The sequence below is a fragment of the Protopterus annectens genome, chromosome 3.part1, assembly GCF_019279795.1.
Source record: "Protopterus annectens isolate FY-2018-M chromosome 3.part1, PAN1.0, whole genome shotgun sequence".
In the NCBI taxonomy this organism is placed as follows: Eukaryota; Metazoa; Chordata; order Ceratodontiformes; family Protopteridae; genus Protopterus; species Protopterus annectens.
In genome coordinates, this window is record NC_056732.1 from 813,296,087 (window position 1) to 813,318,332 (window position 22,246).

Genomic DNA, 22,246 nt, shown 5'->3' on the forward strand with positions numbered 1-22,246 from the left:
ACCAAAAATAAGAAGCAAAAATCTATTCATTCTTTGAAAATCTGGACAGTTGGGAGGTATAGTTCAGCTGGGCCTGTCTGAGTTTGCTGCCCCTGACAAAATAATGGTTGAATGGAGCCTCTGCAGCCATTCCAATGAACCATTACTTGGCTATTTCACTCCATTTACCATAAACACTAATGTGCATACTGCTTTACTTCAATGATGAGTTGGACTTCATTTGAAAGTTTTATTTTGTATTTTACAGCACAAACATTAAGTCATCTGTTAAACAAAGCAATGCAGTCTCACAATGAAAACTTAGCATTAAAACTTCTCTGCCCTTGAAACTCACATTCATTGAAACAGCATTGAAACCCACATTCAAAGAAAATACATTTTGCCAGTGGCAGATAAAGATTAATTTTGGGCTGTTTTCGAATCATAGGCCCCTTGCATATGAAACATACATGTGCTCTTTGATACACCTTCCTCATTGTACTAAAATTATATTCCTTGTACAATACAGTACACTTGTTAGAGGGTATTTTAAATTTGTTTTGAACATTTTTCCAGTAAGCAATGAAACAAAACATATGCACCCATAATGGCAAAACTGCCCAGTTGAGAACATTTATCATAAAAAGTCTACTCAGACTTCCACAGTCCACCATTATTAGTAAATATACACAATTCTACAGTCCACCATTATTAGTAAATATGCACAATTCCACAGTCCACCATTATTAGTAAATATGCACAATTCTACAGTCCACCATTATCAGTAAATATGCACAATTCTACAGTGCACCTTTATCAGTAAATATGCACAATTCTACAGTCCATATTCAGTGAATTCAGTTCTTGCCATAGCTGTCAACCTTAGCACAAAAACCTGGGCCGAAGCCAATAATGGGGAATACAGTCCCAAAAATAGGGACAAATTTAAAATATTCATCTTATAAACTTAGAAAATTGCTAGAAAAAAAGGTTGTGCTACTATGTATTCTGAAGAACATGAAGTTTGAAATTCAAATGCCGGTCAATTTTACTGCGGACAGAACAAAAACAATTTTCAGCTGAGACACAGGGATTAATACTGCAGACACGTCTTTGTAAAATGGCAGGGCACCAGAGCAAATCCACACAAACACAGGGAGGAGATGCAGACTCCACACAGAAGCCACCCCAACCAAGAATCAAACGAGAAAACCTATGGCTGTGAGACAACAATACTACCACTGCACCATCAAATCTGCAAGGAATTGAACATTCAGAAACCTGAAGTCTGAAATTCAAATGCCGGTCAATTTTACTGCGGACAGAACAAAAACAATTTTCAGCAGAGATGCAGGGATTAATACTGCAGACACGTCTTTGTAAAATGACAGGGCACCAGAGCAAATCCACACAAACACAGGGAGGAGATGCAGACTCCACACAGAAGCCACCCCAACCAAGAATCAAACCAGAAAACCTAGAGCTGTGAGGCAACAATACTACCACTGTACCATCAAATCTGCAAGGAAATCAACATTCAGAAACCTGAAGTCTGAAATTCAAATGCCGGTCAATTTTCTGCGGACAGAACAAAAACAATTTTCAGCAGAGACGCAGGGATTAATACTGCAGACACGTCTTTGTAAAATGGCAGGGCACCAGAGCAAATCCACACAAACACAGGGAGGAGATGCAGACTCCACACAGAAGCCACCCCAACCAAGAATCAAACCAGAAAACCTATAACTGTGAGGCAATAATACTACCACTGCACCATCAAATCTGCAAGGAATTAAACATTCAGAAACCTGAAGTCTGAAATTCAAATGCCGGTCAATTTTACTGCGGACAGAACAAAAACAGTTTTCAGCAGAGACGCAGGGATTAATACTGCAGACACATCTTTGTAAAATGGCAGGGCACCAGAGCAAATCCACACAAACATAAGGAGGAGATGCAGACTCCACACAGAAGCCACCCCAACCAAGAATCAAACCAGAAAACCTATAGCTGTGAGGCAACAATACTACCACTGCACCATCAAATCTGCAAGGAATTAGACATTCAGAAACCTGAAGTCTGAAATTCAAATGCCTGTCAATTTTATTTAACATTTGTTAATCAGGACAGTCTGACTTGGAACAAAAAAAACAATTTTCAGCAGAGGCCCAGGAAGAAATAATGTAGACATGTCTTTGTAACATGGGAGGACACAAAAGCAAACCCACACAAACACAGGGAGAAGATACGGACCCCACAAAGAAGGAACCCCAGCCAAGAATCAAACCTGAGAACCTGCAGCTGTGAGACAACAATGCTACTACTACACCATCAAATATCAAGCATTGCAGCATTTACAAACCACAGATATTATGAGGAACAGATCAGATCAAATATGAGGCAAAAATCTGCAATTTTTTTACAAATGGTGGTGGGTAGGGAACTCAAGTCTTTAACACCTGCATACAGGGTACAGGGTTCAAGCCTGAGGTATTCCCTACCACACCACCATGAGCACCTGGGGCATTTTCACACACACACACACACACACCCCCTATCCAGTTAAAAGCACCAGCTAACACACACTTCTCTATCCAGTTAAAAGCACCAGCTAACACACACTTCTCTATCCAGTTAAAAGCACCAGCTAACACACACTTCTCTATCCAGTTAAAAGCACCAGCTAACACACACTTCTCTATCCAGTTAAAAGCACCAGCTAACACACACACTTCTCTATCCAGTTAAAAGCACCAGCTAACACACACTTCTCTATCCAGTTAAAAGCACCAGCTAACACACACTTCTCTATCCAGTTAAAAGCACCAGCTAACACACACTTCTCTATCCAGTTAAAAGCACCAGCTAACACACACACACTTCTCTATCCAGTTAAAAGCACCAGCTAACACACACTTCTCTATCCAGTTAAAAGCACCAGCTAACGCACACTTCTCACTTCTCTATCCAGTTAAAAGCACCAGCTAACACACACACACACTTCTCTATCCAGTTAAAAGCACCAGCTAACACACACACACACTTCTCTATCCAGTTAAAAGCACCAGCTAACACACACTTCTCTATCCAGTTAAAAGCACCAGCTAACACACACACACTTCTCTATCCAGTTAAAAGCACCAGCTAACACACACACACATCTCTATCCAGTTAAAAGCACCAGCTAACACACACACAACAACTCTATCAAGTCCAGTTAAAAGCACCAACACATACAGTAAAATGCACCATACACTTACCTGTCTGTTCTCCATACCATATCCTGCCCGCGCAATACTCACAAAGACCCGCGAGATCCCAGCAAAGCTCCTTCCCGACGAGATCCCAAGCTCCCTCCCAAGACTGCTCTGGCTGTTGCAGTCCGGACGCGATATATCCTCCCAGCATGTCTGTGCACTTTAAAAGTGCACAGACGTCTCCTTGTGTCCCTCTATGGGTCCTGCCGGACTGCCTTGAGCATGCGCATAGACCGACGGTAGTCGGGACTACTGCGCATGCGCAAAGTCCGCGAAATTTAAAAAAAATAATTTTTTTTGTTTTCTTTTTTAATTTTTAGTTTGAGGGGGCTGCAGTCCGGCAGCCCAATGCCACGAGCTGCCCCTGCCTATTTTGGATTTTTTCAAAAGTATAGTTAATGTAAAACTAAAGATATACCTTTATTGTAGAAATGCATTGTATGTGACATATAATGGTTCTACTTATCTTTTTTCTCTTACCCAACCCTTATCTCTCTTTTTTATTTTAATATGTGTGATTTTCAGCATAGGGAGGTAGACCACAGATGAGGCTCAGTCTGCCACCCCTCCAATGGCTGCCGCACCAATGCCCATCACATCAGGGACACAACTTGACAGTACTGCCTCTCCAAGACCTGCAGTACCTGGGCCCTCATCATCAAGTAACATAACCCTGGCAGCTGGTGCAGTCATACCCTCCAGGGGTATTGGTGGAGGTGGGAATTTTGTCACCTACCAAGAGATGCCAGGCATATAGCATGAGGTTTTAGAATGTAGCATTAGTGCATGCTTCAGCACCGTCTGAAGAAGTTGTTTCTTGGAATGCAGAGAAAACAAAAATGTCAAGCAATCCAGCAGTAAGCTGAGGAAGGGGACAGTGATGATAGCTCTGAGGGTGAGGATTAGATACTCACTGTCCCCATACTTGACAGGAATGTGCCTCTGATGTCCCCTCCCTATCCCCAATCATAGTGTCCCCTAACCTTTTCTGTCCCTCACCATCTATGTCTCTGTCTTTTTTTACCTGTTTGTCTGCACCTGCTTTCTCACCTACCCTACTTGTCTGACCCTGACATATCTACATCCCATCCACATCATTACTCTCCTTTTAAAATAAAATCTAAAAACTGGGCACCTGTCCCACAAAAAAATGTTGTCCGATACATAGCTTTTCACTTACATGTGTCTTCCTGACACACTTAATTCAGTCCAGTTGGCTATACAATATGATTGCATTGCTGTCTATGTTGAGGTGACAGTGCAAATTCATCTAGTTTGTTATCCATGTTCATAATATACCGTTGAAGAAGTGGATAGCTATGGTTCTTCCATAATTCCTTCCTGCACAGTCCTATATTGGTTCCCTTTGTTCTTGCCACTGCTTGTCTTCCATTTCAAAACTTTCCTATCCACCCCATTTTCTCACCTTTAATCTGGTCAAAAACATAGAATCACATACCACACACATGGCAGAAATGCCCCCCAATAAAGCCTTTCACTTTTTGTTCTCTGTGTTTGTACAGAATTTGACATTGTGCACCAATGCCAGGCAATGGTGAATGGCTCTTCATTTCTTATGGCATTGGCCATACTACTGTGATTGCTTCTGTGCAATGCTGCTTAATCTCGATGCACTAAATAAACTTGCTGTTAAGGCAGACTAACAGCAGTACTTTGAAACATTTGTTTTAACATTTATTTAGACTGCTGAATGTATAAAAATGCAAATACGTGTGTGTACTGTACACAAAAATCAGTTTAGTGATGCTCATTTTATACAGTGCTTCACTATAGTCCTTGTCTCTCACATTTGTAGGAATTATTACATTTACTTATGTAATGCCATCCAGGCAAGTGTAATAAAACTACTTTGCGCTGGATTTGAGTCATGTCATTTGAACATGAGCTCACTACTCTTAAACATTGCCCATACCTTACTTGGATAGAAGGAAGTTTCTTTTTTTTTTCAAAACAGGTTTATTGTTTTAACATACAAGAGAAATATCATAACAATTTTATACAAGTAATTAAAAATAGATATGATTATAACATTCAACAAAACAACTAAAGTATTTACAAAGACATCCACTACAATCAGATCAATTAATTAAACTAAAATACCATGCTATTGAAATTAAGATTTTTTTAACAAATTTTGTAAATTATCCCATACAATATAATAAGATGTTTTTCTAGTTGTTCTTGACCTAATTATGTTTATTTCCATATGGCACACTATATTCATAACATTTTTAAATTCATTGAACGAAGGAGGTGTATCTGAAATCCAATTTCTGGTTATTATTTTCTTAGCCACTGCTAGAATAGACCATAACAAGGGAAGCTTAACCTTTTTAACACTTTGAAGTACAGGTGTGTTGAATAATATAAGAGATTTAGAAATAATGAAATTATTTGTAAAAGAGCCTGCAAAAATTCATTAACTGACTTCCAGTATTCTTTCAATTTTATACAGTCATAAAACATATGAGCCCAGTCAGCATTAATTTCTATATTACATCTCTTACATAGATTATCTTTATTATTTATTTTATTCATCATCAAAGGTGTATAAAAGATCTATGTAAAAATTTCCATGTATAAAGTCTCCAGACAATGGAAGACGTAGTTCTATCGGCAGATTCCAATATATATTGTTTATCTTGTTGATTTGGTGGGTCCCCATTAATAGAAGTGAAATAATTCCAGTATGTATCTACACTGTAAAAAGTTTCTTGTCTGATAATTTTATGTATGTATGAAAGTTTACCTTTATCAGAAACTTTATGTTGTAAATTTAATATCAAGTAATCAATCAGTGTTGGAATAGATTCTTTAACTGTTATAGACATTAGATCTATTCTATCAATGAGATGTTGTCTAAAGGTCTGAACCTCTAACCAGCAAGTTTCTCTTAGATCAAATTCTTGTTTTAAGAAATCTAGATTTTTAACTTTATTATCAGATATCAACTGATACCAGTACTTTAGATCATTATCTATAGCTAAATGAGTTCCTTCAGAAGTAGATGACAAAAGCATACCCTGAGTATAGATTATAGGGAATATAATAAAATTCCGTTCCCTATACTTAGGGTGCATGAATATAAAGTTACGATAGCTAATAATAATATTTAATGGGTAACAAACCATATGTTTAGGTGTAATAGGTGAAGTACAAAATTCCTTTAGTAACCATAACATGGAGTTATTTACAATCATATTTTTATGTGTTAAGGAGATTTTCATGAAGTGCATACTAATTAGCTCCCAATAATCTTTCCATTTTGCGACATATGACTGATCTATTAATAAAGTAATAACTTTTACAATAGAAGAGATAGTATATAAAGTCTGGAAAAGAAATACCCCCTTGAGACCAGCTATTAGTATGTTTCTTTAATGCAATCCTAGGTCTATTAGGTGCCCATAGGAAATTTAACATTAGTGTATTCAGTTTCTTGATAATTATTTTTGTAGGTGGAAGTATTATTGATTGCATTAAGTATAAAATCTTGGGGAATATTATCATTTTAATAATTGTAAGTCTCTCCTCCATAGTAAAAAACATATTATTCCAGGTATTAAAAGATTTTGTATATTAAGAAAACAGGTATTATAATTATTATATATAATAAATTTAATATCTTTAGATAGTATTATACCTAAATAAGTTATCTGACCTGAATTGGGTACATATTTAGTAAAATCACTAATGAGAATATTTTGTCGTGTATATATAGGTAGTATTTTAGTTTTTTCTTCATTGAATATTAAACCAGAAATACTTTTAAAATTCATCATTTTATCAAATAGAGACTGCATAGAAGAATTAGATCCTGCTGATGTAATTAGAACATCATCTGCAAAAAGTTTAATTTTGGATGTTGTATTTTCATCTATTTCAAAACCCTCTATGTCAGTACTGTTTCTGATCAAATTAGCCCAAGGCTCCATTACTAAAGTGAATAATAGTGGAGAAAGTGGACATCCTTGTTTTGTACCTTTAAGAATGGGTATTTTTTGTAAAACATATGTTCCTACCTTAATATAAGCCAACGTTCCTTTGTATAAATGCTCAATTAGATTTACAAATGCATCAGAGAAGTTTGTGCACTTCAGTAAGGTAAACAGATAGTCCCAACTTACTGAATCAAATGCTGAACTTATATCAAGACTAATAAGTGTTAAATCTTTCTTTTTCCTATTTGCAAACTCAATTAATGTTAAAGCTCTTCTTATATTATCAAAAGTATTTCTATTTACAATGAAGCCTGTCTGATCTATATCTATAATGCCAGGAATGATTGTCTTCAATCTATCAGCATAAATACTCATAAACATTTTATAATCAACATTAAGTAATGAGATGGGCCGATATGAAGTACATCTAGTTGGATCTTTATTAGGTTTTAAAATTGGCGAAATAAATGTATATTGCCAAGATGGGGGGGGTTATTAACTCAGTTTGGGTCAAAATAAAAACCTTATGTATTAATGAATATGTACTTTTAGAAATGATTTCATATATCTCTGGTATAATACCATCATTACCCGGTGCTTTGTTTGATTTAAGCTTATTTATTTGTGTAATAACCTCTGTATATGAAATACTTTTGTCCAATAGTTTAATCTGTTGTTTATTAAGCTTTTTATTCATGTTTGTGGTTATAAACTCCTTTATTTTATCTTTAGGTTCCATGTTAATGTTATTATTGTTAATATTGTGAAAGTGATTTCTAAATTCATCTAGTATTTCTGGTAGACTAGAAACATTCTTCTTTTTCCTTAGAGAAAAGATTTCTTTGATATGGTTTTGTTTATTCAACCTTTTTTTTTTTTTTTTAAGTCTATGTAAGTATTTGGGGCTTATTGTGTAAGACAAAAACTTGTATTTCTCTAGAGTTATTTTAACTTTATGAGTTAAAATTTATTTGTATTTCTCATTTAGTTTGTTTATTTCTTCAATGACTTTCTTATCCATAATATTTTCTTTATTATTATGTTTATAAGAATCTAATTTACTTTGAATATCTAACAATTCCTTATCCCAAGATTTCCTTTTATTAATATACCATCTTATACTTTGTCCATATAGATATGATTTTAAGGCATCCCAAACATAGACAATGGAGACTTCAGGAGTATTATTTATGTCTAGAAAATGTTGTACTTCTGAAAGTATATATTCTTTATAGTCTTTAGTTGAGTTAAGTATGCTGGTATCCTTTTGATCTGAACATTATGAGTATTTTTATCATGAATTCAAAACAATTGAATTATGATCAGATATAGGACATGAAATGATTTTGGAATTAATTAAATCTGTTACCATCTGGTTAGAAATAAAGACCCTATCTATTTTTGAATAAGTTTTATATCTGTTAGAAAAAAAGGTGTATGGTAATGATTTTGAATCTATGTGATTATTAATATCATTCAAATGATAAGAATTAGCAAAATCATTTAAATGTTTTGCATTAGATGTAATTCTTCTTTTTCCTATAGTGGTAGTATCACTTTCATGTAGTATACAATTAAAGTCACCAGCTAAAATAATATCTCCTATAGAGCATGATATGATATTCTCAAGATGATGTTTCACTGTATTAATACCAATTCCAGGTATCCAATATACATTAATTAAAGTGTAAGTCTTCCCATTAATTTGTATTGTAACCATACAAAACATTCCTTTGTCATCCTGATAAGACTTAATGGTTTTAGGAATGGGCATACTTTTATTCCATAAAATAGCCACTCCTCTTTTTTTCTGAGTGTGCTCTGAACTAACCAATACTGTATATTTGTTTGTGACTAGTTTATCAATATCTTTTTTCAAGAGATGGGTTTCTTGCAGGAAGACTAAGTTGGCCTTATGTAAATTAATGTATCTTATTAGGCTTGCCCTTTTACAAGGATTATTCAATCCATTAATGTTTAAAGAAATTCCTTTTAAAGATGTCATTTGGTATTTTTAAAACTTAAGAATCTTATGATCAAAATAACAAATAACAACATAAGTAATGTTACATCTCCTCCTTTAGGTGTACCTTAAAATATAGCTGTATTTATTGAATCTCTTATGGGATTTTGTATAGGATTCAATTTTGTTTGTAGTGACAATGAGTGTACAAAATATATTGTGGATGTCAAAACTATATACATATAACAATGAACAAGTGAAAATAATGTAAGGATTAAACCTTGCATGCAGCCTGGAGTTAAAAACTCCAACTTAGAGTAGTATATACCACTCAAGTTAACCCCCTACCCTAAGCAGCAGAACCTCAGCTACCACCTTATCAATTTAATACTGGTTATATTTAGCTTAAATTAACAGCTTTCAATTCAATTATCTAGCAAGACAAGACTACACATTTGATAAAACAGAATCATATAAACTAAAATAAACTTTTTTTTTTAAAAAAAACTATTCATACTACTATATACATCTATGTAATATAATACACTTATATTCAAATAGCATTCAAACAAACTTGATATTAGGAACCAAGAGGAGAGAGAGAAATAAAAGACGTGAAAGAGGGAGAGAGAGTGAAAGAAAAAGAGAAAAAATAAATAAATAAATAAATAATAAAAAAAAGGAAGTCATATTTACATATTAATTTATTCAAAGTATGTAAAAATAAGTTCTAACATTCATTTAAATCAAAACCTTTGGCTGATATGGTTCAGACATTACATATATTAAGATGCATCTATTTTCTGTCATGTAAATGCAGTCAACAGCTTCCAAAAAAAAAACTTGAATTGCTTGTATATGAGCATTTTACTCATACTCATTATTGTCAATAGAATAAAATATTATATTTATAGAAATTGTTATAAATCATACTGTATAGTTATGCAAGTTCTCAGAAACACTTGAATTATTGTAAAAAAAAACATCTGTATTTTGTATGTCTATACTACTGCTTTAAAATATATCACATGACAATTTCTTCCAGTATAGAGTTATACAGTTATTTATGCTTGTCAATCAGATGAATTAAATGAGTTATAGTAATGTATATGTTTGGAACATAAGTTTTCAACACAGATTAGTATGCGGCAGTCAAGTAGATTTTCAAAAACACTTGAATAAATGTTTCATTTTCTATGCCTTCTAAAATAAGACATTTAATTACTACAAGACACTGCATCATTTAAAATCATTATAACTGACATATTTTATGAATTATAACATAGATATTTAAGTAATTATATAAAATAACTCACATTTAAATGTCAAAGAGTTCATTTTCCTTCACATAGTCGCATTTGCATCAGTTCTACTTCCTGGTAGAGTGTTCTTCCTGAATCTGTGCTGTGTCAATGTGATATCTGGGTCAAAGGTCAGATTGACTGCTTTCAGCTTCTCTGTGAGAATTCTGAGAGTTGAAGCTTTTGAAACAGCTCATGGACACTGTGCATGAGGTAGCCCACATCCCAGATTGTCTCTCTTAACATTTTGGTGGGAAACTTGTTAAAAACTAGTGACAAACATTCATTTAGCAGTGTAAATGCATCTAAACATGACAAAACCTTCGCAATGTATTTTACATGTTATTACAGCCTCTATTTAAGTGAAATTAAGCCCAAAGTTATTAATAAGTAATAAAACTCAATATTTTTGTCCCAACTCAATTTTTATGCAAATCTTATTATTTACTGTGTCTATATGATCAAAAGCATTTCTATATATTAATATGAGAAAAAAAATAAAGAGAAAGAATAAAGAGAAAGAATAAAGAAAAGAAAAAGAGAGTAGAAAATAAAAGAGTGTAAAGCAGAAACAAAAAAATGTAAGAGAAAGCTATAAGAAGTATATACAATGGAATATTACTTACTGTTTATATTAATAGAGTTAAAAATAAAACATATTATTTACTATTATTTAGTTCTAATTATTATTAGTTAAAGCATGACAGATTATTTACAAACAAGCATAAGCAGTATAATCAAGAAAGTATAATTAGGAATAGCATTTGAAGAACATATAAACTTTTTACATGGAATAAATATGTTATTATTCCATTTATCATATTTTCATTACTCTTCTCTCCTGCCCTCCCCACCCTTTACCCACTACATAATCTAAATAGAATGTCATTGTTTAAACAAAGAAAAGAAGAGAAGGAGAAAAAAAGAAAAAAATGTATCAAATTACTGACCTTACTTCTTTTTCAGAAAGAGAAACAAATTGAATGATAGCTTGTTATTAGTTCCTCATATATTTTGACTGGTTATGAAACAAAACATTTCTTTGCACACAGAGAATAACTTTGATTAAATCTTTTCAGAACATTTGTGGCTTTCTGGAAATGCAGGAACTATATTTAAAAAGATTAATAATGAAGTAAAATGATGAGAGAAAAAAAAAACATAGAACAAATCATTTGTTCTTTAGTCTCTTCTTCTTCTCTGAAGTCTTCCATGAAGTTTCAGTTGCCAGTCTCTTTAATGAAGGACTAGCCCATTCCATTTCCTCTATTTTATCCAAAATCTTATTTTTTTTGATAAACAGTAAAGCAGAGTCTAAGTCATCAAAGATTTTAGGACCATCAGGAAGGAAGATTTTTAGCTTGGCAGGAAACAGAAGGTATGTTTTAAACTATGCTTTTTTAAGCTCCCTTATTAGTGGCAGAAAAACTTTTCTTTTAGCTATTACCAAGGAAGAATAGCCATTGGCAAAATGCACAGTTGTCTCATTAATCTTAACAGGAGCTTTAGCCCAAGCAGATTTAAGAACCATCTCTTTATCAAAAGATGATAGAAATCTAACTATAACTGATCTAGGATAGTTTTTGTTAGAGTTAGTATTAGCTATAGATCTATGTGCTCTTTCGATACCAAAAGAGAATGCTTCTGGTAAGTCTAAAGTTTTAGGGAGCCATGTTGTTAAAAAGAAGTAATATTGTTACCTTCAATATTTTCTGGCAGTCCAAAAATCCTAATGTTATTGCGCCTAGATCTATTTTCCAAGTCATCCAGCTTTGTTTGTAAATGTGTATTTTGTTTCAGCAGAAACTCAATGTTGATTTCCTCTTCTTGGATTCTATTTTCCATGTCATTCACAGCTTCTTCTATGCCTGTCATCTGGATCTTCTGTTGTTGCAGGTCGATATGTAACAAGTCTATTTGTTTTGTAGTTTTTTCTATGAAGGTGTCAATTTTAGTATCCATTTTATCCATCTTAGCAGTAAGTTGCTGGATTATAGTTATCAGAGACTGAAGTTCTTTCTTGATGCTGGAGTCTTGAGAATTTGTCTTACTGGAACTCATTTCAGACTGATAAACTGACAGGAAAATTTCCAATGTGATTTTTGACAGGAATATTGTTAAAATTTCCTTTCTTTTTTAGATATAGTTCAAGAACTATATAAAACAAACATATTTAGAAAGAAAATTACTTTAAAAATTAATTTTTTAAGTAATTAATTCCTGTCAGTGTAATGAAATTGGTGGAGCTGAAGAAATCTGCTGCTATCCTGTGTTCATCCTTGGCCACGCCCCTATCAGAAGGAAGTTTCTCTGTTCACTGTGAGAGAGGGTGCTTTGAGCAGCCTATCTGTCCCTGGAAGAGTGGTTTCAGTCCAGAAATTAGTAGTTTATTGGCTATTTTGAGATACATTCTATCTCTTTCATTTCCCTACTATAAAACCCACATTTGCCAGGTTTTTGCACTAGTATACAGCTCAGCAAGCTCCTGCCTGGTGCCCTGCAGAGTTCTACAGCAGCAGAGAGACAAAAGAGAGACTTTGGAGTGATTAAGTATTATTTTTCTGCATTTTCTTGCTGCCTTTAGCTAATTCTGTCTAAAATGCAGATTTTCTAGTTTCTGTGATTTAAAAAGCTTGTTTTGCCTACATATTGCACTTATTTTACTGCCTGCACTTTTTTACAAAGTTGTTTTTGTGCTTAAATTACCTGTTTAACTGTTGTAGGCTATACACTCAAGTGTGATAGCCATTTCTGTGCATTTAAAGTTTTTTTTTTGATTGTATCTGCTTTATTTTCTGAAAAAAAAAATATATATATATATATACTTGTTTTCCCGTCTTTCTAAGCTAGTATAGTCCAGTTTTCAGGTTAATGCTGAATTCAGGGCTGTGTTACAAGTTTCTTTGTTTGCACATACCTTACTTGGAAAGAAAGATGTTTTTCTGTTCACTGTGAGTGAAGGAGCTTTGAGCAGCCTATCTGTCCCTGGAGGAGTGGTTTTAGCCCAGAAATTAGCAGTTTATTGGCCATTTTAGGCTAATTTCTATCTCTTTCATTCCCCTGCTATAAAACCCACATTTGCACGGTTTTGCATGCGGAGCAGCGCCGGTTAGCTAGGGTATAAGTATTTCCGGCTCCACAAAGTCTACTCTTTAATTTTTCCCTTGGAGCTAGACAAACTTTCAACTTAAGCACTCAAACCATTCACTTCTCATCCCAGCACTTGCTCAAAACTCATAGCAAGCACTAATAAACCTTAGCACTGGACCCCCCTATACTGTAGAGAAGGACAAGGCTCTCTATTCAACCTTACCAGCCAATCAGTAAAACAGTTCACTGTACCTATCCAGGCATGTCCAAAGGGCAGTTCCAGGTGTACTCTCCAGTTCAACTGGTGAATCTGGGCATTTTGAGGCAATGTTACAATTGCCTCATGTACACAGACAACCCTCTCCTCCTTCCACCAAACACTAATACATGCAAGAGATGCAATTGTACAGCCAAACTGGAGGCTAACCTCTCTCAACCCAAGACTGGACCAAGCAGTCAAGAGGAGAAGGGAATTACTTGCATCACACCACCAATCTCACATAAACCTATGAAACCAGCACCGGTAAAAAACACACATAAATACATGAAAACATGCTCAGAGGCTCTAAATAAAAAGCTGCAAAAAAAAAAGAGATCTCCAAAGCAGACATCCAAGCAACCTCCACCCCCCCAACACAAACCATAAAACACATACTTCACAAAACCAGTGTGCCACACAATCACAGCCCTTAAGGCAAAATAACATACCCAATACACTAGTAATAGTTGACTATATAGTCAGGCACACTGACATCCCACTCACTAGGCTGAACAAGGAGAAGGTTACTATTAGCTGCCTGTCAGGTGCCAGGATCCGCCACATAACACAAGCACTCAGGTCACTCCAGAACAAGTACAAATATGACTCTGTCATTGTCCATGTTTGTGTGAATGACCTGAGCCGTACCTCCCTGGAATACATGAAAAGAGACAGGGAAGAGCTGTCTGATCACATAGCCCAGGCAGGTATGACCCTGACCCTGAGTAGCATCCTGCCCTCACCAAGAATGATACCATGGTATAGAGAAAAAAATTATCAATTTCAACAATTGGCTAAGCTTCTGGTGTCATTCAAAGGGGATCCAGTGTCTGTCAGCCTGGGATGACATGCTCGATAAGCCACGCTGGTTTGCTAGAGATGACTTGCACCTGTCACACTTAGGCTTTTAAGTACTGGCCAAGGTTGTTGCCACCCCCATAGTGCCTTTTTAGGCAAGGCTCAAAAGACAAACCCACCGCCGTAAATAGCACAAGTAAAAAAAACTGAGGGTAATGCTACTCAATGCCAGAAGTCTAAACCTCAAAATGCACACACTCGAGGCTCTATTCAGTATGGAGAAAATCGATATATGTGCAGTAACAGAAACCTAGTTTAAGGCTCCAAAAAGCATCGCAGCACTCCCAGGTTACAACTCATATACATTTCGGAAACAAAACCCGGACCGAAATACAAAAGGTGGGGAAGTATCCATATTCATCAAGGATATCCACACCTCCAGGTTAGTGGCACAGCATGATGCTTCAGAGGTCATCCACGTGCAACTAACAACAGGCAAAGCTGCTATTCAAATTATAGCTTGCTACAGATCACCCACCATGTCCCAAGACCCCTACTCCGCATTTCTGGAAAAACTGGGAAACATAAAGGTCCTATCAAACACCCTGATATTGGGTGATTTCAATTACCCAAACATTAACTGAGAGAACTACTCAAGTACAAACTCCCTTGCCCAACATTTCCTAGAATTTATAAACTCAAATGCCCTGGATCAACTGGTCAACACCCCCACCAGAGGTGATGACATATTGGACCTGGTCATCACCAACATGGGCGACCAGTGTTCCACACTGGAGGTCAACCCCTTGCTGGTTAGATCTGACCATAAAGTAATTACTCTGGATATCCACATTCTGCCACCACCCCCTGTCAAAGAAACCACCATGAAAACTTTTCAAAAGCAAACTTCACATTACTTAAGACCGAGGTGGGAAGTTTCAAAGTCCCCATGCTAAAGGATAACGCTGTCCAAGCTGCAAAATCCTTTACTAATGCACTCTATGGGCACCTACAAGAATGCATGGATCTTGCTATCCCAAACAAAACCAAGACTCACTCCTCCAAGAAAAGGAAACCAGTCTGGTGGACCCCTGCCATAAACAAGCTATACAATAGAAGGAGGAAACTAGTACAGAAAAGAGTAAAATCCCAAGAATGGAAGACATCCATGATCAGTATCTGCAAGAAACTACTTTCCCTCATAAAATCATACATGGCTAGCTTCAAATGAAAAATTTCCATGGACTCCAAAGATAACCACAAGGCATTCTTTAGCTATGTCAAGACTCTAAGTGTCAATTCTCAGATCTGCTCATATTTAGTGCAGAATGGCACAAAATACACTGAACCGACCGATATAGCCAACATCCTGGCAGACAGGTTCTGTGCAAACGTCACCCTCCTCTCACCCTCAAAAGGGCCCATAACTATACCAGAAGAATGTAGTGCCCCTGAAATCACAGACACAAAGGTTAAAACAGCCCTCTCCAAAGCCAAAAACACAGCATCAATGGGACAGGATGGTGTCCCAGGCTGCGTCCTACACGAGCTCAAAGATGAACTAACCCCTCACCTAAATGCACTGTTTAAACTCAGCCTCTCCACAGGCTAGGTGCCCACAGAATGGTACACAACAACAGTTATTCTGCTCCACATTAATAGAGACATTGGGAACCTCCAAACACTGGACCCTACCCAGTTCAGCTTTGTTAAGGGCAGATCATGCCTCCTAAACCTGGTGGACTTCTTTGAGACAGTTACCAAGGCTATAGATGAAGGAAAGGTGGTCCACACAGCCTACCTAGACCTCGCAAAGGCTGTCAACACCATTCCCCACTCAGATATTATAGACAAGCTCACTAGCCTGAACATAAAACCCTACATCACAAGATGGGTTGCCAACTGGCTAATGGACAGAACCCACATGCTAAGAGTTGCGGGAGCTAGGTCTGACTCTAAACTGGTTACAAGTGGTGTTCCCCAGGGCTCAGTCTTAAGACCCCTTCCTGTTCACATATACTTCTCAGAGGTACAGGCAAGCACAGGAGGGCTATGGCTGACCAAGTTCGCAGACGACTGCAAACTAGGGGCTATAATTGACTCTCCGGCTGACACAGACATCCTCCAAAAGGGTCTCACTGAGACAGATACCTGGTGTCAAAAACATGGCTTCAAGCTAAATGCCAAAAAGTGCATAGTCATCCCCTTTGGAAAAAACAAGGTACCCACAAACTACCACATAGGTGGTAGCCCCCTAAATACGGAAGACGTAATAAGGGATCAGGGAACCCAAGTAGATAGTAACCTCTCCTTTGATAATCACATTGCCAAAGTGGTTAGAAAATCCTTCTATATGGCCCACATAATCACAAAAGGGTTTGCATCCAGATCGAAAGAGGTCATTGGGCCCCTCTACGCATCAATCATCAGACCCATCATATAGTACAATGCCCCATTTGGGGTGTACCTTACAAGACACCTGCAACAACTGGAAAGACCACAGAAGTACGTCACCAAGAGGAACACTGGCCTCAAGCAGATGCCCTATGCAGCTCAACTGAAGAAACTCCAGCTATATTCAGTTGCATGCCGCCTACTCAGAGGTGATCTCTGCCTGACATACAAGGCCATATCCAACCCAGAATTGATGGACATGCTCCACCTAAAGAAAACCATATCCTTTCGAGCCACATGCTCCAGGGATCTAAACATCACCACAACAATAAATAGGATGAGCTGGAGGGATAGATTCCTGTCCCAGAGGCTTCCCATGCTCTGGAGCAAGATTCCAATCTATATTAGGCAGAGCTCCTCGCTAACCGTCTTCAAGAGAAACCTTGACGAGTGGATGGGAACCAGAAAGTTTACCCCAGGGATCACTTCAATGGCTCTGCTGGACAGAGGCACAGGGAACTAATCTAAGGGGGCATCGAAAGCCAACACATTCCAGATAGGCTTATAAATGCCTTCGGGCAGATAGCCTAGTACCTACCTATGAACCTATGAACCAGCTACCACAGGGAAAGCTAAACAGCAGGTTTATTTTTTACACTCAGTACTGTCCAAAGTGCTGAAATCCATGCCTCACCACTGAGCGTGTTTGTGCTAAGGAATATGAACCAACAGAAATATATTAGTCATTCCCCATTTAAGCAGAGCACCCATTTGCTCATCACTTAAGTCTATGTGGAAAGCAATAGCAACAGTCTTTAATGTCTTAAAGGTTATGATATGACATTTGCAATATAATTTAAAGCAACCGTATTTAATGTCTTAAAGGTTATGACACAACATGTCCAATATAAACTACTCTATGAACACTGTAGTATCTGTCAACTATTTCTACCATAGCCTATATGCATAAGTACATCTCAAGTTTAAGTTGTAATCATTAAATGTGAATCTTGCATGCACAGACACTTTGTAATCATATGTGCAAACAAGTTGCTTGGCGATGTGCTGTTGAAAAAGCTGATTGGCATATATTACTATGTTTATTACCAGTTATTCTTCATCCCATTAAATTCCATGTAAACGCAAAGAGAAGGAGCACATATTTACTCAGACTCATGTGTGTCATGCATCCATACACTTGAAAATGGATATGTCAGTAATAGTTCCCAAATGCAGCTACACTACAAAAATAAATAACAGAACTGCATTGTTATATCATCTTAACCTTTATGCTGATAGTAGACATTGAGATTGTCTTTTACATGTCTTAATGTGGACATCAATTGATCACAAATATGAGCACACGTTCAACACTTGCATCCATGCTGATTAAAAAATATGTATGTGTGTGACTGAAAGTGTGTAATGTACAGAACATATTGAGAAACAGGTGCATATGTATCAGTTCTCCAACATGCATTTCTGACAGTTTATTGCATCTAGTTAGAGAAATTGTCTTTTAATGTATATTTGCCCATTGGAGCCAAACCAGAAAATCCAAAGTCCACACTTTGCACACCACTCTTATAACTGTTTATGTGACTTGCATCATATAATAAAGATGTCATCATCTATAATGAACACTATGACAAGGAAAAAGCAGACTGTGATGGCACAAATTGTGAAGAAATTAGTCACTGTCATCTGTGCCTGGCTGAAGTTTTGTGTACAATTTCTGATTGTCCTTTGTATTGTATGCCAGCATGACAAGCTATGATACTGTCAATAAGTTCTTACATGTTGATTTATGATCTGTTTGAACAGAATGTTTTAAAGACTTGAACAGTGCTCTTTTACATTTCTCACTATGAATGTTTGTGAAGAGAGATTCTAAGGCAAACTTTCTCAGATTCAGCTGATCAGTAGATGATGATATCGGAATGTTGACAGTTGCTATGTGTTACTGTCAGAAGCTGAAAGAGAGGCAGGAACTTTTCTTAGAAAACAGCTGCTGGTTGAATTTAAAAATATGAAATGAAAATTAAAACTGGAACAGTTGGCAGTTAGGTTAGTCTATAAAAGACCCTGCTGTTGTCAGTTACAGAAGTTAGTTGTCAGAGTTGTCAGTTGAACTGTGCAGAAAGAACTCACCAAGAACTGCAGGCCTGCCTTTGCTCTGTTGTAGTAATTTAGTTTAGATCAGGGGCAATGTTCTTTAGTTAGTTAGGAAATTATAACTAATCAGCTAGATCAGTTAGAGTTTTTTCTGAATGTTGGATCTCTATCCTACAGTATTAATTTCATTTTCATGGTGATTGAGTTCTGTTTGTTTGTTGGGAATTACTGCTTTATATTATTTTTAATCATTTGCTCAATATTAAATATTTTTATTAACACATAACATCCGAGTAATGCCTACAGGTCATATACCTCCCCTGTCTGCTGTCTTGTCTGTCTTGTCTGTCTCCCTACCCAACCTACCTCCCCAGATGTACCTACAATCCTTCCCCAACATCCCACTCTCACCTTAAAAAAAGAAAAGGGCATCTGTCCGAAAAAAAATATCGCCCAGTACATAGCTGTCCATTTCACACATGTCCACTGGACACATGTAATGCGGTCCAATTGATTTGACAACACATTTCCGTTGTACTCACCCTTCTCACTGGGGTTTGAGTGTCCAAATTCACCTCCAAATTCTGTGCAAATGCACAGCTGTTGCTGTGTAAGAAATGGATAGCTATGAACCTTCCGTACACACGTACTACACATCCCTAGCTATCTTTCATATTGTTTTTCCCTTTGCGTTCCCCTTTTTCACCACTTTTCTATCACCCCTTTGTCTTTTCTTTTAAAGAAATTATTATGGGTGTAAGTGTGAGTAAGTGGTAATAAGCAGGAGTAAGCAAGCTTGCGTGATACTAAGTGAAGCCAACACAGATTAAGCATCTGTACATTTAACCGTGTGTTGGCTATGCTTAGCATCATGCAAACCCATGCAAACACACTTACAACTGCTAAAAACTGCTTTAATCACTCTGCTTCCAACAGCCACTGTTCAGCCTAGCAACAAAATAATCAGCGCTGCCAAGACTCGGACCCAGGGCCCTGCACACCATAGTCAGAGCAATGTACCAATACACCATTTGACCTGTAAGGTTTGCTAATGCTTTTGCAAACATATCATGCAGTAGAGTCATTCAACAGAAGGGAAAAGATTCTGTAGAATCAGTCAGTTTTGTATATATACATATACACATGTATATATGTATGGAGATGCACATATATGGAAAAGGATGTGCATGCTATAAATAGAGATATACATATACTATATATATATAGATATATGTATGTGTGTGTGTGTGTGTGTGTGTGTATATATATATATATAGATATATATATATATATATATATATATATATATATATATATATATATAAAATATATATATTTATGGAATCACTACTTAATACCAAAACTACACAATCCTGAAGCCCACAATACTGAGACTAAAATCCCTAAACCACACATTACCGACATGTCAAAAGCGCGAAATTCAAAATCGCGAAAGTACTACATACATGCAGCACACAAACAAACATATACACAGCCTCCCCCATAACCAAACAAACCACCCTACACTAAAGATAAGCAGGGGGGGAAAGCCCCCCTGCACCCCCCATGTGGGGGGCTGTGACCCCCACACCCCCCGACTTTAATATTCCAACTCCGAGATTGCATAGTCATACACACAAGGCAAACTCACACCCACACATTATAGCCCCACACACACACACACACACACACACACACACACACACACACTAAAGCCCCTCACAAACACACTTACACACACATACTTACCTGAACAACACCAAGTGCTAACTCAAAATCCCCTTACCATCGGGATTTTGAATTTCGGCTTCTGGTCTTTCCGTAATGTGCGGTTTGCTACATGGTCCCGAGCTTTTGAAATTTGAGATTTCAAAAGTTCGAGATTTAGTAGTGTTCCCATACACATATATATATATATATATATATATGTATATATATATATATATATACTCATATATACTCATAACATGTAGTGGATTCATACCTCAGAACCATACCTCTCAACCTCTTAGTGCAAGAAATCTGGCCAAAGGCTGTCCAAATGGGGGGACAATGGGCCAAAACTAGGGAGATATTTTAAATATTGCTCTTATAAATGTAAAATGTTGCCAGAGTGACAGGGTTTGTTTCAGCATACATGTTCTGAAAGATGTGAGTTCTGAAACTGAAATGTATGTCATCATTTACTGTCATAAATCCTCAGATTATCACAGTGATTTACCAGGGAAATAAAAATAATGAATCTGTGGAACAGACCAGAAATATGATCAATAAACCTGGACATTCTGAAGCAATCCGGCCAGTTGAGAGGTAGGCTCAGAACTCCTTAATACAATGAATCTGAGCCAAGCCTGACAAAGTGGGAGAGAAAGGCATGAAAATAGGAAATATCTGAAATACTGTAGTATATACGCTGACATAGCTACTGCAGTAACACCCTCCTGTCTGTCCTAACATATATTGACTGAAATAGCACAAGTCCAACACTCAGTTACTTCTCACTATTTAGTATTTTTAATCATCACATCATCCCGCTGATGTGTCAGAAATACACAACACTTATGGGGGCCAGGCAACAGTATATCCTACAAATATCTGGGCAAAACATCACATTAGGGAAACTACACTCAGGTGCTAAGCATGTCACCAAGCACCATCCAAACTACAGTCAGATTGACACAACACTAACCCAACTCCACTATGGGGAATTGCACATGTATTTGCAAACATATCAGGCACTACAGAGATGTAACAGCACTGATAAGCAGACACCAATGTGAAAGTGCATACCCACAACCAATTTCACCACAGTCACAGTGACATACCAGTAAGCCAAATGAGCAGTACAGTATAAAGACTGTGTAAACAAAAACATCTCAACATGTTTGCCACACACACACACTACCCCTACATATACTGGTCCAATTTGCAGTTTAGTATGACACCTGACCGTGGTATGGGAGATGTCTCAGTCTGCCCCTGCAAACATATACAGCTGATAGACCACCAGAAACTGGAGCAGCATGCACAGGCAGATAGAAAAAAAGCCATAACAGAAACATCTACTCTCCTCCCTACACAGGCCAAATAACATTGACACACTACACTGCTACACAATCCTGACAGTC